Source organism: Taurulus bubalis (genome assembly GCF_910589615.1).
Source record: "Taurulus bubalis genome assembly, chromosome: 2".
Taxonomy (NCBI): Eukaryota; Metazoa; Chordata; class Actinopteri; order Perciformes; family Cottidae; genus Taurulus; species Taurulus bubalis.
The window spans coordinates 45,766,589-45,787,457 of NC_136590.1; the positions used below are offsets into that span (position 1 = coordinate 45,766,589).

Below are 20,869 nucleotides of genomic sequence, written 5' to 3' on the forward strand. Positions count from 1 at the left end.
TGAGTGATAAGTCCACTTTGTTGGCTGGTAAAATCCACGGAGGAACATTTCCCCACGTCACACTGGGACAATAGTCATACTTATTTAATCCGAATTCATTGGCTACTGAGTTAATGCTCCACCCAAACCCTTTCCCTTTATTGTGTGTGTGTATTCCCAACATCCCTGCAGCACATTGACTGCAGGAAGTTCCTCTCCCGAACCCTTAAGCTTCACCCAATATGCCAACGCTAGCTTGGCCCGTCTTAATTTTAATGGCAGTTCGTCCGCTTCCACCAGAAGTGCGATGTTTGGTGTGGACTTAATTGCACCCGTGCATAGTCTAAGAGCTCTGGACTGAATTCTATCTAATATTTCAAGTGTGCTTTTAACAGCTGCTCCATACACCATGCACCCATAATCTATACTTGATCTTATAATGGCCCTATATATATCCAGTAGTGACTGTTTATCTGCACCCCATTCATGCCCAGAAACTGCTCTCATAACATTGATCACCTTTTTGCATTTAGTCTCAATGTGCTTAATATGAGTTCTCCACAAACATTTCCCATCAAACCACAAACCTAAGTATTTAAACTCTGCTACCCTCTCCATACTTTGTCCATATAATTTAAGATTCAAATTGATTACATTTCTTTTCCTGGTGAATAGCATGTAGCACGACTTATCCACTGACATTTTAAACCCCCAGTCATATGACCACTTTTCAACCTTATCTATAGCTTTTTGCATGCTACTGCTCACATACCCAATATTCTTTCCTCTTTTCCATACCGCCCCATCATCAGCATACAGCAGGGAGCCCATATCTCTTCCAATATCCAAAAATATGTCGTTTATCATAATATTAAATGCGCAGTAGATGTGTGTCCGACTGGATCTGGATCAAGCCCTGCTCTGACGTCATATACAAGCAGTCTTTATTTCTTTCTTTTTTACGGTTTATTAATAATAATAATAATAACTATATAAATCTAATATACATTGATGCACATGCTATGTAATCATAACGTGATCACATGCTGCAGTTGTTTAAAGAAGTCCATGACGTCATGGAGGAATAAGAGCCCACATTACAGAGTGGCAAGAGACAAAATGAACTTATTCCATGATTTTCTGAACAAACTAATACACATAATATCTTCATCGTGGAGGTTGAAACAGCTTGCACACCTTCAGCATCATAAACAGGGACGGTTTGATTTGATTTTCACCAAAAGTGGATCCACAATGAATCCAAAAGCATCTCTTCATATGTGAGTCTCAGAAAGGCCTCATCTCAAGGCTGCTGGCTGCACACTGTGGTGGAAATGTATCGTAGTGTTCTAAGAGCCCAACATCAACATCAACATCAACATCATATTTTATATAATCCTTTATTAATCCCACAGTGGGGAAATTATTCTCTGCATTTTACCCATTCTTAGTAATTGTGTGAAGCACTGGGGCTTCAGTGTCTTGCTCAAGGACACTTCAACATGCAAACTAGGGAGGACAGAGATCAAACCGGCTACCTTGTGGTTTCAGGACGAACACTCTCCCCATGGCAAAATGCCTCTACTTTCGTGGAAATGTTTACGTTGCGTTCCGCTTGGCGTTTTGCTAAAAGCCTCCGTGAGATCGGCTTTTCTCTCAAAACAGAAAACAGATCTAAACTCAACATTGAGCATTATTTGAGAGTGGCCGTATCAAATCTACAACCATGTTTTAAAAATATTTGTAGAGGAAAGCAGCTCACTGCAGCCACTAATACTGAAACAACGTGATGCTCACACATCTGCACTCATTTTGTTTTGCACAGGTTGAACGTTATTGTTATTATCTTGAAAATATATTCAGTGCAAAACAGGTTGTTTGCAGCCACAATATGAGTTATTTTTTGCACAGATAGAACTTTATTTGCAATGTTCTAACAAAGTGATTGCACATGTTATTATTGTTTTTGTCTGATGTTTTTGCCGATCTGGTTCACTCGAAAGGGATTGCAATTTTCTTTATTCTATCATTTGAAAAAGTACGGATGGAGGAGTCACAAAAAGTTGGACCATTTTGCTACAATTTTGTTGGGGCGGTGGGGCTCGAACATTTTTCTTCCTGCAAAGTGGGGCGTGACAGAAAAAATTTGAGAACCACTGGTGTAAAGGGAGAAGAGCAGAGGGGAGAGCACACATCGCTGGGGGGCGCCAGTGCTTATAGTCCGGGTGCTGGATGTGATTTTTCCCTGCCTCCTGTTTGTGATCCACCGACAGGTGGGGGCTGCACAGTGAGCTGGGAGACTTTGGGTTGAAGTACCTCCGGGATGATCGTGTTTTTTGCCGAGCTGAAGTCCACAAACAGAACCCTTGCATATGTCCCTGGGGAGTCGAGGTGTTGCAGTCCCATATTGACTAAGATTTAAAAAATAATAAGTTTCTACGAGCGCTCCATCAGTCGACAAAAGCATCCGACCTGTTTGCGCGGTATAACACAAAAAAGTGAGTTTAATTGATATTATTCATATAAATGTTTAACTGTATGCTTGCCTGTAGACAATATTAAAAATAAAATATAGGCTTTCTGGGTGACACTAGATACTAATTTTATTAGACAGTTGAAATGAACCCTCCCTTCCACAAGAAGTCTTGGTCCTGTTTGCGTTGTGTTTTGTCTTTCAGTCTTTTCATCAGCTCATGAGCAACAGCAGAGCCTGGTGGCTGCTATAAAGACGCAACATCTGAAGATGGAGGGGTCGCTCCCTTTGCCTGGCTAGCTGCTCTCCTATGGTCGACACCGTAGCTTATTAGTTTTGAATAACGTGTTGTCTTGGGGTCAAAATCACTCATCAACACACATACATATACACTCGTACACGGGTCATTTTGACCCCAAGACAACACAAGGGTAAAGTTACTTGTGGTGTTCTTTAAATCAATGTCTATTTATCGCTTTTAACTCATGCAGTCTCCCATCCACGTTGCAGCCTTTGAGCTGGATTGTGACACAGTTAACACCGTCTCTACGGTCCTGCTATCCATCGTATCTTTTCCAAGAACCTTCCTGACATAGAAGCTTATTTCTAGGGAATTATACAAAATGATGAGATCTATAAAAGAAAGTGTCACCAAGGTTGCAGAAACACAAAGTAGTAGTTTACATAGTAGTTTGTGTTTAGTTTCCTCCATCACAGACCCACAGTATGTTGTCATTGTTTTTAATAAAGATTAATCGGATGTTCAGAAAACACTTTGCCTTCCATCTCATTTAGAAAACGAATGAAAGAGGAAACATTTAAGACATTTTACATATTTTTTAAATAAACACTAGAAAAACAACAAAAACTGTATCATCAATATTTCACAAGTGAAAGGTACAAATTCTATTCTGTGTGGACTCTCATGTGTTTCTTCAGACTTCCGTGTTCTGTAAATCTTTTTCGACAAACATTACAACTGAATGGCTTCTCTCCTGTGTGGACTCTCATGTGTTTCTTCAGACTCCCCTGTTGTGAAAACCTTTTCTCACAAACATTACAATTGAATGGTTTCTCTCCTGTGTGGACTCTCATGTGTTTCTTCATATCTCCCTGTCCTGTGAATCTTTTCTCACAAAAATCACAATCAAATGGTTTCTCTCCTGTATGGACTCTCATGTGTTGCTTCAGATTGCCATTATCTGTAAATATTTTCCCACAAACATCACAGCTGAATTGTTTCTCTCCTGTATGAACTCTTATGTGTTGCTTCAGATTTCCCTGTCCTGCGAATCTTTTCCCACAAACATCACAACTGAATGGTTTCTCTCCTGTGTGGACTCTCATGTGTGCCTTCAGAGTTCCCTGTATTGGAAATCTTTTCCCACAAACATCACAACTGAATGGCTTCTCTCCTGTGTGGACTCCCATGTGTGCCTTCAGACTTCTTTGTACTGTAAATCTTTTCCCACAAACATCACAACTGAAAGGGTTCTCTCCTGTGTGGACTCTCGTGTGTCTCTTCAGATCTCCCTTTTCTGTAAATCTTTTCTCACAAACATCACAACTGAACGGTTTCTCACCTGTGTGGATTCTAATGTGTTTCTTCAGATCTGCCTGTCTTGCGAATCTTTTCCCACAAACATCACAACTGAATGGCTTCTCTCCTGTATGGATTATCATGTGTGTCTTCAAAGTTCCCTGTACTGTAAATATTTTCCCACAAACATCACAACTGAATGGCTTCTCTCCTGTGTGGATTATCATGTGTTTCTTCAAAGTTCCCTGTTCTGTAAATCTTTTCCCACAAACATCACAACTGAACGGTTTCTCACCTGTGTGGATTCTAATGTGTTTCTTCAGATCTGCTTGTCTTGCGAATATTTTCCCACAAACATCACAACTGAATGGCTTCTCTCCTGTGTGGATAATCATGTGTGTCTTCAAAGTTCCCTGTACTGTAAATCTTTTCCCACAAACATCACAACTGATCGGTTTTTCACCTGTGTGGATTCTAATGTGTTTCTTCAAATTCCCCTGATCTATGAATCCTTTCCCACAAACGTCACAACTGAATGGTTTCTCTCTTGTCAGAACCCTTTGCTGTGATTCTTTCTTTTGCTTCAATCTAAAAGATTTCTTTCTAACCAAACAGCTGGAGGATTTTTTTCCAAAATGACACATGTGTTTTTTAAGAAACACCTTGTCTTCACTTTCAGGTCCAGAATCTGACAACGGTTCTTGCCAATCACCATCACTGACTTCAGTCTCAGAAGATTCTGAAGCCTTTTCATCATCAGCATTTGGATGTGAATGACGATGTGGATTTAGGTTCCTGGCTGGTCCTGATCCCCCACAGTCCTCTTCATCAGTTTCTGTTTTCATCAGTGTCTCTGAGCTGCCGGCTGGAGGCTCCGCGTCTCGGTTGTCCTCCGTCTGGCTTTGATGAAGCTGTGAGGTCTGTGGTTCGTCATCTTCACTCTTCACAGTAACAGCAGTGACTAGGAATTTGGTGATATTGGCCTCCTCCAGCACATTAAGCTGTTCTCCCTCTATACAGGTCCAGAGATCCTCATTTTCTTCTTTTATGTTGAGGGGCTCCGGCTCCTCTTTTATGTTGAGGGGCTCCGGGTCCTCCTGGTCCAGGTACTCAGGGGGGACTTTTGCTTTAATCTCCAACAGCTGCTGGACATCTGCAGGGAGCACATTATGGACAACAGTGAAATCAGACTGATATCAGCTCATTCGTGGAGACATTCAAGGATTTTTGACTAAATGTATGTAGTGTTCTCGTGCAGGGGTTGAAACTCTGGACTAAACACAGACTTAAACTGCAATCAATGAAGACAGAGTCTAAGTAAGTTCCACCCATTTACTGTAACTCTTTTCCCTCAATCATGCCAGTGCAAACTGCAAACAAAGACAATACAAACATTCAGCGTACATACGTAAACAACATTTCACAGTATAAAATATAAATATACATTGCATCATTATACACTCACCTAAAGGATTATTAGGAACACCTGTTCAATTTCTCATTAATGCAATTATCTAATCAACCAATCACATGGCAGTTGCTTCAATGCATTTAGGGGTGTGGTCCTAAATGAGACAATGTCCTGAACTCCAAACTGAATGTCAGAATGGGAAAGTAAGGTGATTTAAGCAATTTTGAGCGTGGCATGGTTGTTGGTGCCAGACGGGCCGGTCTGAGTATTTCACAATCTGCGCAGTTACTGGGATTTTCATGCCCAACCATTTCTAGGGTTTACAAAGAATGGTGTGAAAAGGGAAAAACATTCAGTATGCGGCAGTCCTGTGGGCGAAAATGCCTTGTTGATGCTAGAGGTCAGAGGAGAATGGGCCGACTGATTCAAGCTGATAGAAGAGCAACTTTGACTGAAACAACCACTCGTTACAACCGAGGTATGCAGCAAAGCATTTGTGAAGCCACAACACGCACAACCTTGAGGCGGATGGGCTACAACAGCAGAAGACCCCACCGGGTACCACTCATCTCCACTACAAATAGGAAAAAGAGGCTACGATTTGCAAGAGCTCACCAAAATTGGACAGTTGAAGACTGGAAAAATGTTTCCTGGTCTGATGAGTCTCGATTTCTGTTGAGACATTCAGATGGTAGAGTCAGAATTTGGCGTAAACAGAATGAGAACATAGATCCATCATGCCTTGTTACCACTGTGCAGGCTGGTGGTGGTGGTGTAATGGTGTGGGGGATGTTTTCTTGGCACACTTTAGGCCCCTTAGTGCCAATTGGGCATCGTTTAAATGCCACGGCCTACCTGAGCATTGTTTCTGACCATGTCCATCCCTTTATGGCCACCATGTACCCATCCTCTGATGGCTACTTCCAGCAGGATAATGCACCATGTCACAAAGCTCGAATCATTACTAATTGGTTTCTTGAACATGACAATGAGTTCACTGTACTAAAATGGCCCCCACAGTCACCAGATCTCAACCCAATAGAGCATCTTTGGGATGTGGTGGAACGGGAGCTTCGTGCCCTGGATGTACATCCCACAAATCTCCATCAACTGCAAGATGCTATCCTATCAATATGGGCCAACATTTCTAAAGAATGCTTTCAGCACCTTGTTGAATATATGCCACGTAGAATTAAGGCAGTTCTGAAGGCGAAAGGGGGTCAAACACAGTATTAATATGGTGTTTCTAATAATCCTTTAGGTGAGTGTACGTTTACAGCACTCACGACATTGCCTCTACGATGCTTCCCCATGGATGCGAGCGGATTCTGGAGCATGCGGTCCACTGTCAAATGTTACTCAACCCGAAGTACTGAAACCGGACAGCATTTAACCGGAAATGACTAAACCAGAAGCCCCACCCCGGAAGTGATGTAATAACATGGTACGAACAGGAAAATCATGTTAGCAATAACCGTCTTGAAATAAACTCCATTAATTAAACAAAAATTAAATAGAAAATGCCGTGAAGGCAACACAGTATATGTGTTTCTCTTCATGTACAAACACAGAAATACAAAACAATAACATTTGTAAACAGCAGTACAGTAATGCTGGAATAAATATGGAATGGTGAAAGTAAAATATTGATTTTATAAGAGGTAGGAGGACATCTCACACACTTCATACATTGATACTAATATTTAGATTGGTACTGATGATAATACATTCAAGATTATTTTAACTATGCAGTGGTGGGCCGTCAGGGCCTGCTAAACCTTCTCTGCTGGCCAAAACAGAATCACAAAGTTATAGCTAACCTATTTTATAATATATATATATATATATATATATATATATATATATATATTATGTTAAACAGCTGAGGCACTGAATGCACAGGTAGAAAATCCTTGGCCCGCCACTGAAACTATGGAATATATTATACGCTTTTAAAGATACGTTTGCATTTTACAATAAATAGAAGTTATATCACTTATTTTTAAAGGCAAATAACTAATAACAGACAGAGACTTAAAGATTTTGAAAACCAATCAATAATTGTCTCATTTGGAATATAAATTGCTTCCTCCAAAATTATGTTTTAAACAAGAAACTCCATTAGAACGATCTGTACCATGGCACAGCCAAATGTCATTGCCCCATTGTGATATCCCAAAATTACAATATGTTATGAGTGCGATTCTTGGAAAAATACAAAATCCATTTATGTCTCTATGGAAGCAGAGCGGCTTCAAGCTGGCCGTTGCAGATTAAAGTACATGGGGACGTTGCTGTGATTGCCATAGTCTTCAACCAATCAGATGTTCGGTCGTTAATATCGCTCCTTCTGATCATGACTCGTGCTCTTGAGTATGCAGTGTTTTAGTGGGACAGTTTGTTGGATTGTTTTGTCATAACTAAATGTGACTGATTGTTGTTGATGTGGACTGTGTGCATTGTCCACTAATATGCATATAAAGATTTGTCAAACCGGCCATCTGAACTAGAGACATTGTTTAAAATGTACTTGCCGAGTGAAATTACTCACTTCTACATAGCAGGTATGTTTTCCATTATTTTTTCCAGATGCCTGGCATACAGCACAACAAATTACGTCTGCTCAACACCGCCATCTTGGTCAGCCCCCAACTGTCCGACTTTATTATTATTAGCCACACAAGATATGTCTTTAGAAGTATTACAACTACACACAAAATAAAGATTTTCTACAACACATGGTGGTTGTTGTCAAATCTTAGAGCCAATCAGCTCTCTGATGTGGAGAAAGCCAGGTGTTTCAATCATGCATTGGGCCATGCAGTCGGTGGAGCGCTACTGCGACGCCTGCCTCTAACAACTACGACCGCCTCGCTCTCGTGAGATTACCGTTGACCACGTGTGAGTGACGTCAGAGCAAATCAGACACAAATCTAACCAGCATGCATTGGGCGCCGATCGATTCTGATCAGGACTGATCATCTGAACGAGCCTATTGTTATGATCAGATTATAACCTGCACATAAACCATAACAAATGATCTTTTTTGTAGTCCATCTTCAAAACATGTTCTCAATTATATATATATATATATATATATATATATATATATATATGTGTGTGTGTGTGTGTGTATTGCCATATGCAGGCTTTGTGGGGTTAATCCAGATACTGTTTGATGGACAAGTAGAACAGCCAATTAGAAGTGCTCAAGTTGACATGTGACAATACAGTTGTACTTTTTGGATAACAGAGTTCCACTGAAACTGAAGTGATGCCCCACGTGGTCTTATTCCTCCATTATTATATTCGGGTTAACACTGGGGATCCACATCTGCTAAAACTTTCCACGTGCAAATCCCGTAAAATAAAGACCGATCGTCGGGTGTTTAAAAGTTCCTCCCTGCTGAATGTAACCAGAGAAGGAGAGCTGGAAACGAAACTCATTCACCAAAAGTCTCTCTGACTACAATTAATGACCTGAAAACGGACTCAGATGAGACTTCAACCCGTAAAACGAGCATGAACACCGGGAACAATAAAGACAAAGCACAAACCTGATCTGTGGAGCTGAACTCGAGGGTTCAGCCTCCAGTAGTTTGGTTCGTCGCTCATTTTCTCTGAAACGAGAAACGTCCTCCTCGTGATCTGCTGTTAATCTGTCAAACAGCTCGTGATGTGTCCTTTCGTGTCGAGGCTTGAAGCTTGTGTCGAGTAATCCAGGTGCAGCCCAAGTCTCTGTTCCTGTGTTGATCGCTGCTATCGCTACGTGACCGAGCTACATGCTAGGTGGCTAACACTCGCTAGCTTCTCAGGACTTTACCGGACAATTCCTTTAAAGCTCACAGCGGGTCCGCGTGTCTCTCTACGGCTCCACTGAGCTCTCCATCCGGCTGCAGCTGCTTCACTGATACACACAGAGCTGGAGGAGAGAAGCTGCTGCTTCCTCTTCTTCTTCTTCTTCTGTTGCTTGTTCTTCTTCTTCTTCTTCTTCTTCTTCTTCTTCTTCTTCTTCTGCTTCTGCTGCTGCTGCTTCTTCTTCTTCTTCTTCTTCTTCTTCTTCTTCTTTGAGGTTTATTGGCGGTGAGTAAACAACTGTTTGGTGCATTAGCGCCACCAACTGGTATGGAGTGTGAATCAGGATCTCTAGTACTTACATTATAACAAAATAAATAATATTATTATACATATAAATTTAACAAAACAACCAAACGAACAAAAAACAACCCAATGACTCATCTTCTCAATAATAATAGTTTTTCTAAGATACTGACATAGTACTTGATATCACTTACTTGAGTTATTTTACAGAATATCTGTCATATCTAACTCTAATGTTTCCTTGCCGAGGCTTCCAATTACCCACAATTCATTGCACTGTGCCGTTAAATACGGGTTAATCAGTGGAGACGTAAAAAAGGTAACCAAAGAGGACGGTGTGTGTGTTCATCCTGGTGAATTACATGTGCATGTAAATATATTATTTATTTAGATTTAATTCTGATTTGAAAAGTGCGATAACAATTCAGTGTATATTACAGGTTAAAAACTATCCAACATGTATAATATGTGGGTTATCCTCTCTGAGGAGGTGGAGGCCATAATCCAGCACCAACTACTGAGCTTTTACACTCTGGTGCACTGACCTGTTTTCACCACCAGGGGTCAGCAGACAGCAACTCTTCATGTCTGAGGGACAGCAGCTCTTTCTCTTATTGTTGACCACGTGTTCATGACGTCAGAGCAGGGCGGGATCAAGGCTGAGTGTCGGCTGACTGGGCTTGAAGACAATGGGCCTATACTGTCTCATCACAGCCCAGCTGGGTGGGACTAGACTCAGTTTATGTCCGGTTTCAGTCCTGCTTATTGGTGTGTGTTTGGTGTCATTACATAAACATCAGATATGTAACAGAGTCAGGATAGTTTACGGTTTAATAATCAACTTTAAAGTCCAAAATGACAGTTAACTTCCTAATTATCTCTCCTCGTCCCTACATTTGTATTTTGAGTGTCATTAATCTTCAAAGAAATAAACACACGGATGGCATTATTATTATTATTATTTCATTTTTCTCTTTAGACATCGACACAATAATCATTGTCATCAGAAATTCAGTATAAAATAGTGTTAAAAGTAAAAAGTCCTGCATTCAAAATATAACTCAACTAAAAGTACAAAAGTATTGGCATCAACATGAACTTAAAGTGCCAAAAGTAAAAGTACTCATCATACAGAATGGCTCGTTTCAGAATATTATTGAACTATAATTATTGGTGCTTTATTGTGTTCCTCACTTGAATGTTATAACTCGTTATTTAATTATAAGTAAACTATGATCCCAAACTCTCTTATATAAATAATAAATAATCTATTTACTTGTTTTTGTCATGAGTTTTCATGTTCCATCTTTAATCCTTAATGTTTCTGAGTTCATGTAATTCACCAGGATGAACACACACGTGCCGTCCTCTTGGTTTACCTTTTTTATGTCTCCATGCTTCCACTGGTTAACCCGTGTTTACCGGTACAGTGCAATGAATTGTGGGTAATTCCCTTGAGCCAAGTCTGCATCTAATGCTGATTTACAGAAAGGGTTCACAAAGGGATCAAATTGTCTGAGAGAGACTCAAACACTCGGGGGTTTGACAGCAGGACAGAACTAAACCTCCTGGGTGAGGAGATGAGATTGAGCCAACATGAAAACCAGCTGTGTGTCTCTCTTAACACGGTCCTACTTCACCTCTGTGGCAATCAGACCCAAGCCCGTTGGTTCCTACTGATTAATTTTAATAATAATCAGAAAGAATATGTTTAAATACATTATTTGCTCGGACATTAGTATATGGATTCTGTGAGAAAACTATGCTTAAAAGCTCTCCTACAAATTGCTATCATGTATTACAATATGTTTACATGTTGGAAGGTCAAATCAAATAGAACATTACTGAATGTATGATGTGACTGTGGAACAAAGCAGAAACATCACGCCACCAGCAAATAAGATCAGGACTGTAGGGAACCTGAACTCAGGGCCAAGGGAGCGGTTCACTGCAAGAGATAACGAGCACACATTGCCTGAGGAATGTTGCAGCTGAGAGAATGAGCAACTCATCAAAACCCAACAGATAACGGGAACGACAAGGAGGAACAGAGCGAGGTCTCGTCCAGTCTCTGGGCTGCACCTTGTGGTGACATGTGAACAATAGGTGGACTTTTCTAAGGATACAAGAACTGGGACTCACATCTACTGCTCATGCGTTGTGAGGAGATCCATTCTGTGGACCGTCTCGTCTCTCAGAGCCTCCTGAGTTTGTCTCCATGTCTAAAGCAGAAATGTTGAGACTGTTGGTGAAGCAGGAAGTCCACGCGGCTTCTGAAGAGTCTTTTGGGGAGTTGGAGAGATTAATAGAAGATTATGAGGAGACAGTTTCTCGTCTAAGAGAACATGAGCTACACAGATCAGGTTTGTGCTTTTTCTTTATTGTTCCCGGTGTTCATGCTCGTTTTACGGGTTTAAGTCTCATCTGAGTCCGTTTTCAGGTCATTAATTGTAGTTCGATCAGGAGAGACTTGTTTTGAATTCAACAATACATTTGTTTCCTGCATAACATTTGAATACTGCAAAGTCTTTGGGACTGGACTCTATCCTGAAACAGCCTTCAGGACACGGTGCAGCATCTGATTGGTTCATTTAAAGGTGACACCCTCCAATCAGTTTCGAGTAATCACGGGGAGAATTAGAGGCAGATATTTATGAACAATAAAACATTTATAACTGTGTTTGTGAATTGCAAAATAATGAGGGTTAATGTTGGAACAATGCTTCATGAAAGATAAAATTAAGTGTTTACTCCTATGTAACTAATGCTAAATAGTGTGTAGTTATTATTATTATTAATTATAAAGTGTAGCCCTCTTTTACACTTAGTTTTTTGGTTTGTTCATTTGTTTATGAATTGGGTAGCACTGTGGGCACCTGGGGTTATGTATAGGAGTCGACAAATGGCCACTACAATTATGTTTAAGGAAACGTCTCTGAAGCTCAAAAACTAAACTCAAATAAATGTCTCAAATCTCTTTCATCTCCTTTTTATGAATGATGAACTCTTTCCAGGAAAGAAATCTTCAGGAATCTATGAGCTGAAACTCTTTTGGTCACAACATCCAACAGGAAGTTCGACCTTGCAAAAGGTCGAGTCGTCATTCTCAGAATGTCTTTGTTTGAGTTCCATGGAGCTGCTTCAGGCGTCAGCTGTGTGCCGACACCTCTTCTATCATTTTAACAGGCAGACACTCAGATTGAGGGTTAATCAATGTATTTCTTCTTTCATTCTCATTTACTGATAAAGATCCTGACACTCCTTGAATTCATGATCCAGAGAAGATCCCTCTTTAGGATGAGTGGATCTGGTATGCAGGGTCTCTCTGCTCTCCCTCCTACCTCCCTCTCTCTCCATATAACTCTGAAGCACAGATTGATATATTGAATATTCTCTAAATACCGATACTGAATAAACTCTAATCTCTCTACTTAACTGACTGCGCGTTGAGACTCCACAAGCCTCTCAGAAGACACTCAGCACTCCCACTGGACTCAGAACACGAGAGAGACTGGATTGACGTTCAATTCACGTTGATTTATTTGCAAGGGATCATTGTCACAAACAGAACAGGCTGGCCCCGGTAGTCTAAACGATCCTTCTAACAAAGATCATCATCTTTCTAAAAAGCCCCTTACTAACAAAAAGCCCCCGAACGCCACCCGGACATAACAGTTATAACAAAACATCCAGTCCAGTAACGCCCCCCGTTCATCCTCCTCATTATATAGTTCTCGTCATGTGTTGTTGACCACGTCCACCACTCAGTTCCCAGATGTTAGTCTCTGCGCATGATATCCTGGCCTGGCGCTCGAGGCCTCCCTTCGGAACAGTGCTTGGACGCGAACCAGGTCACAGTGACTTCTTCCAAATACTTTTCCCCTGGTGAACTCTTCACCAGAGGAACTACGCAGTTTGTAATACTGGCTGCATCCAGTTTCTTAGATAGGACTGGCTTCTGCCAAACTAGGTCATGTTTACTGAGGAACATTTAGGAAAGTATGTGTGCTTAAGTAAGAATGCAGCTGTTGTTTGGGCTGCTGTTTCATGAGACGTACAACTACTCGTTGGATTTGCTATCAACTCATGTGGGTAAAATCGTTCCTTATACATATATGTATATGTTCATGATCATATAAACATTTTACTTCCACACCACGGGACTTCTTCTGGTTCTTGTCCAGAGTGCATGAGTCAGGCTCTGCAGCGATGCCAACATGTCTGCAGCAGCAGGTTACACTTCCGCACTGTAGCTGCTAGTGACAGCCAGCAGCCTGCGAGATGAGGCCTTTCTGACACTCACATATGAAGAGATGCTTTTCCTAAGTTTCACATATTTTCAGGTGAAAATCCAACCGTTCCCTGTTCATGATGCTGAAGGTGTGGAAGCAGTTTCAACCTCCACGACGAAGATATGTTTATTAGTTTGTTCAGAAAAATCATGGAAGAAGTTCATTTGGTCTCTTGCCACTCTGTAATACACTGTTATTCCTCCATGACATCATGGACTTCTTTAGATAACTGCTGCATGTGCTCACACTATGATTACAGAAGATTTACATTGTTTGCATTGTATGATAAGTAAGTGTATGAATCAAAGCTAAAGGGGGAGAGCGTCTGTCCTTCAGACATGAAGAGTTAGCGACTGCTGACCCCTGGTGGTGGAAACAGATCAGTGCACCAGAGTGTAAAATGTAGAAAAGGCTAAAAACACTTTTCGTGATTTAGTGTTCAGTATCAAAAATTAGCTATGTGTCTCTCTTAACACGGTCTTACTTTGATTCTTCATTCAACAGTTGCACATGTACAACTTCATACCTTGTCAATAAGAGACGGAAAAATACATGTAAACTAACATGCCAGGGGAGCTTAACGAGTGACGTTCGCTCACTGCTGTCCTGACACCTGATTGACGCCACAGACTCAACGCTGCCAGTAACACTCGTTGTCTCTCGTTGAATATTCCTTTTTGCTTCAGAAGGTTCCTAACTGAGTGAAATGACCTGGAAGTCTCTAAGTGTCCACCATGATGAGAGCTGTTCAAATGATCTAAATGCAAAGGAAAGGAGCTTCAATGCTTCCTTTACTAGCTCCTTTAGCATAGGACATATCATTCAGCCGTTCACGAGAACAAACTATCATGAAGACAAATGCAGATCATGTAAATAACCGTTGGAACTTGGAAATTAACTTTCAATAATCTGTTAAACCTGCCAGCAAACTATTCTTATGATCAGATGATGTTCTGCATCTCCTACTGATCGCTGGAGTTTCATACCAGAGTGAAGACGATCACAGATTAAACTCAAGTTATAGATTTGATTTGTTTTCTGATTCACCATCTGGTTAAAATAAACAAAAGGACAAAAGGTCCTCAAACAACTTTCTTCAATTCTAAAAAGATCAGTTTTTTCATGATCTGTTAATTCTCTCAATAACAAGCAAGAGCAGGAGAGACGAAACACTTTTGACATCATTTATCGTCATTTCCATTCAGTCACGTGAGGATGATCGTTCCTGCGTGTCGGCTTTGATGAGTTATGTCGCCTCAATTTCCCCGGAAACATTGAGCCGATAAATTAATTCTAGTGTTCAAGAGAAACCATAATCCTATTCTGGGTTATTTAATAATTACGTCACAATCAGAATATCAAAACATACAGACGCAAATAATACATAAATGATGATAACTGTGTTTCTATTAGTATAATTACAGTGATGATTACTGTGTTTTTACTAGTATTAGTACAGTGATCATGTGTTCAGACACAAACTCCCTCAAACGTCTCTCCAGCTGTTAAAACTGACTGAAAGCTGATCCAGATGTGATCAGCTGATCCACCGTCATCAGAAACAGACGTCGCTTCACGTGACTCTTTCGAGGAAAGGACTTCTCATTTCTCTTAAAACAAATGTCCTTGTTTCCTCTCCTCGCATGGTTTCCTTCCGTCTCTACATGCATCCCTGGTGGGCGGGACAAAGACGCAAGTGATGGAAACAGGGGATGCATTATGGGTCTCTTGTTTTTCAATAGGCTCGTTCAAGATGAGCCAGTCCTGCTCTAGCTTGAGACTTTCTCAGACGCCAGCTTGCTGTTTGTTGAGCTTCTCAACTCAACAAACGTTGAAGCAACTAGTACTGTTCAAAATTATGATTTGATTTCTCCCCTAAAAAAATTCTCAGAAGTGAATTTAATGCTAAAATAACATGTGAAGGTATCTTTAAAAGCGTACAATATATTACATAGTTGCAATACTTAAAGATCTTTAATGTGTTCATGTCATCAGTATGAATCTAAATATTAGTATCATTATATAAAGTTTGTGTGAAATCCGCCTACCTCTTTCAAAAGTAGTCTTTTACATGAAGCATTCCATATTTATTCCAGTGCGGTTTGCACTCCGCAATACTGTCCTGCTGTTTAAAAATGTCATTGTTGTGTATTTCTGTGTTTGTACATTAAGAGCAACAAATATAAATGTAGATAAATTCCTTTAACGTCTCCACTCATGAAAGCTGATATCAGTCTGAAGTCACCGTTGTCCATAATGTGCTCCCTGCAGATGTCCAGCAGCTGTTGGAGATTAAAGCAGAAGTCCCCCCTGAGTGCCTGGACCTGGACCGGGAGTACCCGGGGCCTCTCCTGATGGAACTGATGGAGCCAGGAACTGACGGAGAAGACTGTGGGGGATCAGGACCAGCCAGGAACCTAAATCCACATCGTCATTCGCATCCAAATGCTGATGATGAAAAGGCTTCAGAATCTTCTGAGACTGAAGTCATTAATGTTGATTGGCAAGAACCTTTGTCAGATTCTGAACCTGAAAGTGAAGACAGAGACAATGTTTGGAAGAAGACCAAGGCACCTGAGTCTGCTGCACATGCCCAAAAATATAAGGAAGCCCTTGTAAGTCATGTGGGATTTAACACTGGCAACAAATCCTTCAGCTTCTTCAAGTGTAGGAAACGGTTTTACTACAAGGGGTTTCTGCAGAGACACATGATGTGTCATTTTGGAAAAATATCCTCCAGCTGTTTGGTTCAGAATAAATGTTTTAGAGTGAAGCAAAAGAAAGAATCACGGCCAAGAGTTATCACAAGACAGAAACGATTCAGTTGTAATGTTTGTGAAAAAAGATTCACAAGACAGGCACATCTGAAGAGACACATAAGAATCCACACAGGAGAGAAACCATTCAGTTGTGATGTTTGTGGGAAAAAATTCTCAAGATGTGAACATCTGAAGAACCACATGGGAGGCCACACAGGAGAGAAACCATTCAGTTGTGATGACTTTGGGGAAAGATTCTCCAGACGGGAACATCTGAAGGCCCACATGAGAGTCCACACAAGAGAGAAACTATTTGGTTGTGATGTTTGTGGGAAAAGATTCGCAATACAGGGAACTCTGAAGAAACACATGAGAGTCCACACAGGAGAGAAACCATTTGGTTGTGATGTTTGTTGGAAAAGATTCACAAGACAGGCACATCTGAAGAGACACATGAGAATCCACACAGGAGAGAAACCATTCAGTTGTGATGTTTGTGGGAAAAGAATGACAAGACGGGAAAATCTGAAGAACCACATGAGAGTCCACACAGGAGAGAAACCATTCCGTTGTGATGTTTGTGGGAACAGATTTACACAACAGGGAGCGCTGAAGAAACACGTAAGAGTACACACAGGATAGAATTTGTATCTTTCAGTTGTGAGAGATTAACTATGTATGTTTTTGTTGTTCTAGTTCTCGTGTGTTCATTCAAAACATATGTAAAATGTTTTAAATTGAATTTGTTTGTAAATGAGATAGAGGGTAAAGTGTTTGTGAACAGCTGATGAATTTGTAAAACTAAAAACTATAATTCCATTTAAATAAGCTATGTAAAATGGAAAATAAATGAAGTATAGTTAGCAGGAAAGCATATATTTAGCATATATATGAATAATATCAATTCAATTCAGTTCCAAAATATTTTTTGTATGAGTTTCCCATAACCCTGTTCTGATATTCTGTGTGGAAAAGAGCAAGTTGGCCAATGTTCTGCTTTTCATACTTGGTGTGCCGACTGCTACATTTCTGGAGGTCAAAGAACAAAATGTACTTCAGCTATTTTGTTACGGTTAAGGAGGAACTCGGGGTGATTTTACCAGCTGGTTTTGATTTAGTTTTGTTATGTTGGAACTTGGGTAACACTTTATAATAACTACACCCATCTTTGGCCCTTAGGATAATATCTAATTACTATTAGAGTTGGCCCACCGGTATATTGCACGCACCACTAATACTACAAATCCCACAATGCACTGCCAGTGCGTTGCAACGTCAGGGCCCTGCGGAGCCCTTGCACTACTCACTCTTCAGCAGCTTTATGGAGCTAGTCACCTGTGGCCAACTTTCAACTGACCCACTCCCCCAAAAATGGCTAAATGAAAGGTGGACTTTGAAAACAGAGTAGTACAAGGCAGGTGGGAGACAGAGTATCTGTTCGCTGATATAAAGGTCAAACCTGTTTGTCTTGTGTGCGGAGATGGTGTGGCTGTAATGAAAGAATATAACGTAAGAAGACACTATGAAGCGAAACACAACGACAGGTGCAAGCACCTGGACATGAAACAGAGGCTCCAGAAGGTAGAAGAGTTGAAAAGAAGTCTGGAGTCACAGCAGGCTTTGTTCCCAAAAGCCAAATCACAAAGTGAGGCTGCTGTAAAGGCTAGTTTTATTGTGGACGCTAAATCAGCCCGGCACTTTACTGAGGGAGAATTTGTCAAAAACTGCATGATGAAAGTTTTGCGACGTCGTGTGCCCAGATAAAAGGCAAGCCTTTTCAAATGTGAGCCTGAGCAGAAACACCGTTGCTGATCGTGTATGTGAACCACCAATCTACAACAACAGCTGGTGGGAAAGGGAAAAGATTTCATTGCATACTCCCTTGCTGTGGATGAGAGCAGCGACACTTCTGATCCTGCCCAGCTGTCAATGTTCATCCGTGGAGTGGACTCAAGTCTGTGCCTAACAGAGGAGCCTTTGGGAATAAGATCAATGCATGGCACGATTAAGAGAAAAGATCTCTTTGAAGAGGTATCCAGATATGTAAATTAAATGGGGCTGCCTTGGGATAAACTTGTGGGACTGACCACAGATGGAGTGCCCGCGATGTGCGGTCAAAAGAAGGAGTTGGGTTCAGAATATGATGACTTGCCCTATCACACAGAGGTGCGATGGCTAAGCCAAGGAAAAGTGCTGAAAAGATGTTTCGAGTTGCATGAGGAGATCTGTCAGTTCATGGAAAGCAAAGGGAAAGACACAACAGAGCTCGCGTGTGAAGTGGCGTTTCTGTGTGGCATCACGAGCCATCTCAATGCGCTCAACCTGCAGCTTCAGTGGAGAGGCCATGTGATCACAGACATGTACGCTGCAGTGAGGGTTTTTAAAACTAAGCTGTGCCTGTGGGAGACGCAGATGCTGCAAGAGAACTTGAGCCATTTTCTGTGCTGCCAAACTATGAAAGAGCAGGTCTCTACCGCCGTGTTCCCAAGTGCACAGTTTGCTGAAAAACTCAGTATACTTGGTGCCGACTTCACACGGCAATTTGCCGACTTTGAAGCCCAAAAAAGCAGGTTTGAATTGCTCAGTGTGGTGGAGATTTTATTTAGAAGGTATTATTCTTAAACGTATGGATCGTTTAGTGAGGTCAGTTCGCCCAGACTGAACCAGGCCATCTTGGAATGATAGCAGGGGTATCTTTCTATTGTTGGGATTCTTCTGTTTTCTTGTTTTCTTTCTCTGGGCTATCACTTTTCCTTTCTCAGGGCCGCGATCAAGCGGCAGGCGCCAGCTGGGTGACGTGGACTGCCTCCTGTCTGCACACGGATGGCAGTGTGGGGGGAGGGGAAAGGGGAGAGGGCAACCATTTCAAAGAATAATTGTTGATGTATAAAACTCATGTGAACTATTTTTTCACTCAAACAGTGATGAACTTGCATCCAAGATGAGGCTTAGACTAGTGTGCATTACAGAGCAGCAAACTGAGCTTTAATGTATGTTTCCTTTTTGCACTTTTGTTCTTGCACCACAGGGCATGTTTGGTTTTTCTTTTTTCGCTGTAGTTGGCCTGTGAAAAAAAACGTCTTCATTAGAAATGACTCTGGAAAAGCTGCAGATAGAGCCATAATGAATGTAACTGATTTTCATTTATTTAATGTTTAGTGGTGTTTTTATAGGCAATAAATTAAACTTTGTTAGTTCCAGGTTCAATATGTGCAATATGTTGATTTCAATAAGTTTTGCAATAAACATTGAACCAGTCCGGCCCTCAACTTTTATTTCGGCCCACTATGTATTTGCGTTTGACACTCCTGATTTGGTATTTAACATTTACTTTTTGTGTAATGTGGAATTGACACATATTCAGACATATTCAAAGTGATCCAGTCAACTGAAGTGTTGGATCGTGTCGTAAATTGTGGTGGAAATTTATCTTAAGTGCTTTATTAGGGGAGAACTTTAGAGTGACATTTTAGATTGTGACCTTTTTAAAATCTGTATAAACTAAACTGTGATTTTATCTCAGATAAAATGTGTTTCTTTCTTTTCTTGGTTGGTCTGGTCCAATAATTTTGCATAATTTCCCAGAAATAAACTGATAAGTAACAGTAAACTCGTATATTCATTCGAAGGACTTTCAATTAAATAAATAGATTTATTTTACAAGGGAGAAAAGCTGATGCTGGTTCTTCAGAGAATCATCACAAAATCTTGGAAGCGCTGACTGAGTTCTGTCATGAGAGGTGATGACAGATTTCCTCATTTTAGCAGAAAGGTTGACGTCTGGAAAAGCTGCTCTGATTTCAGACAGCGTGGGGAAGAGCGCAGGGTTGACGTTACGTAGTTGTGTCTCAAAGAGACGGAGCTTCACACAAAACGCTTTCATGTCTGCGTGGTGTTGTGCTACTACCTGCTCTTTGCCTTGCAGGCGCTTGTTCAGTTTGTTGAGATGATAAGATCGACTAGAAATGCGAAGTCTGCAACCGTAGAGGGTCACTCAGCTCATGAAGAGGTCGGTCCTTCTCTTTCAAAAACTGGTCAATATCTGACCTCAGGGAATAAAACCGCTGCGACTGAGCCGCGACCTCAGAGTGATCGATCAACATCAGACAGGAAAGCTGGAACTGTGAGGCTCTGTGTTTTGAAGTCGCCGTCTGAAAGGTTTCCCGTGTCGCGCTGTGAGCTGAGCGACCTCGTAGCTGTTCTTGGCATTTTTTTGTGTTTTGTTCAGTCGGCAAAAATAAGATTTTTAGAACTTGCCGCGTGCCAATGAAAAATGGGCCGCATGCCGGAGTTGGCCCGTGGCCGTGGTTTGGA

At 41.1% G+C, this 20,869-nt stretch overlaps 1 pseudogene across 1 annotated transcript in view; it reads right to left on the reverse strand.

Annotated features, from left to right (window-relative positions):
- Nucleotides 1-20,869, reverse strand: part of LOC306754046 (NLR family CARD domain-containing protein 3-like) — a 134,308-nt pseudogene that overhangs the window by 11,504 nt on the left and 101,935 nt on the right. The window lies entirely within an intron of this gene.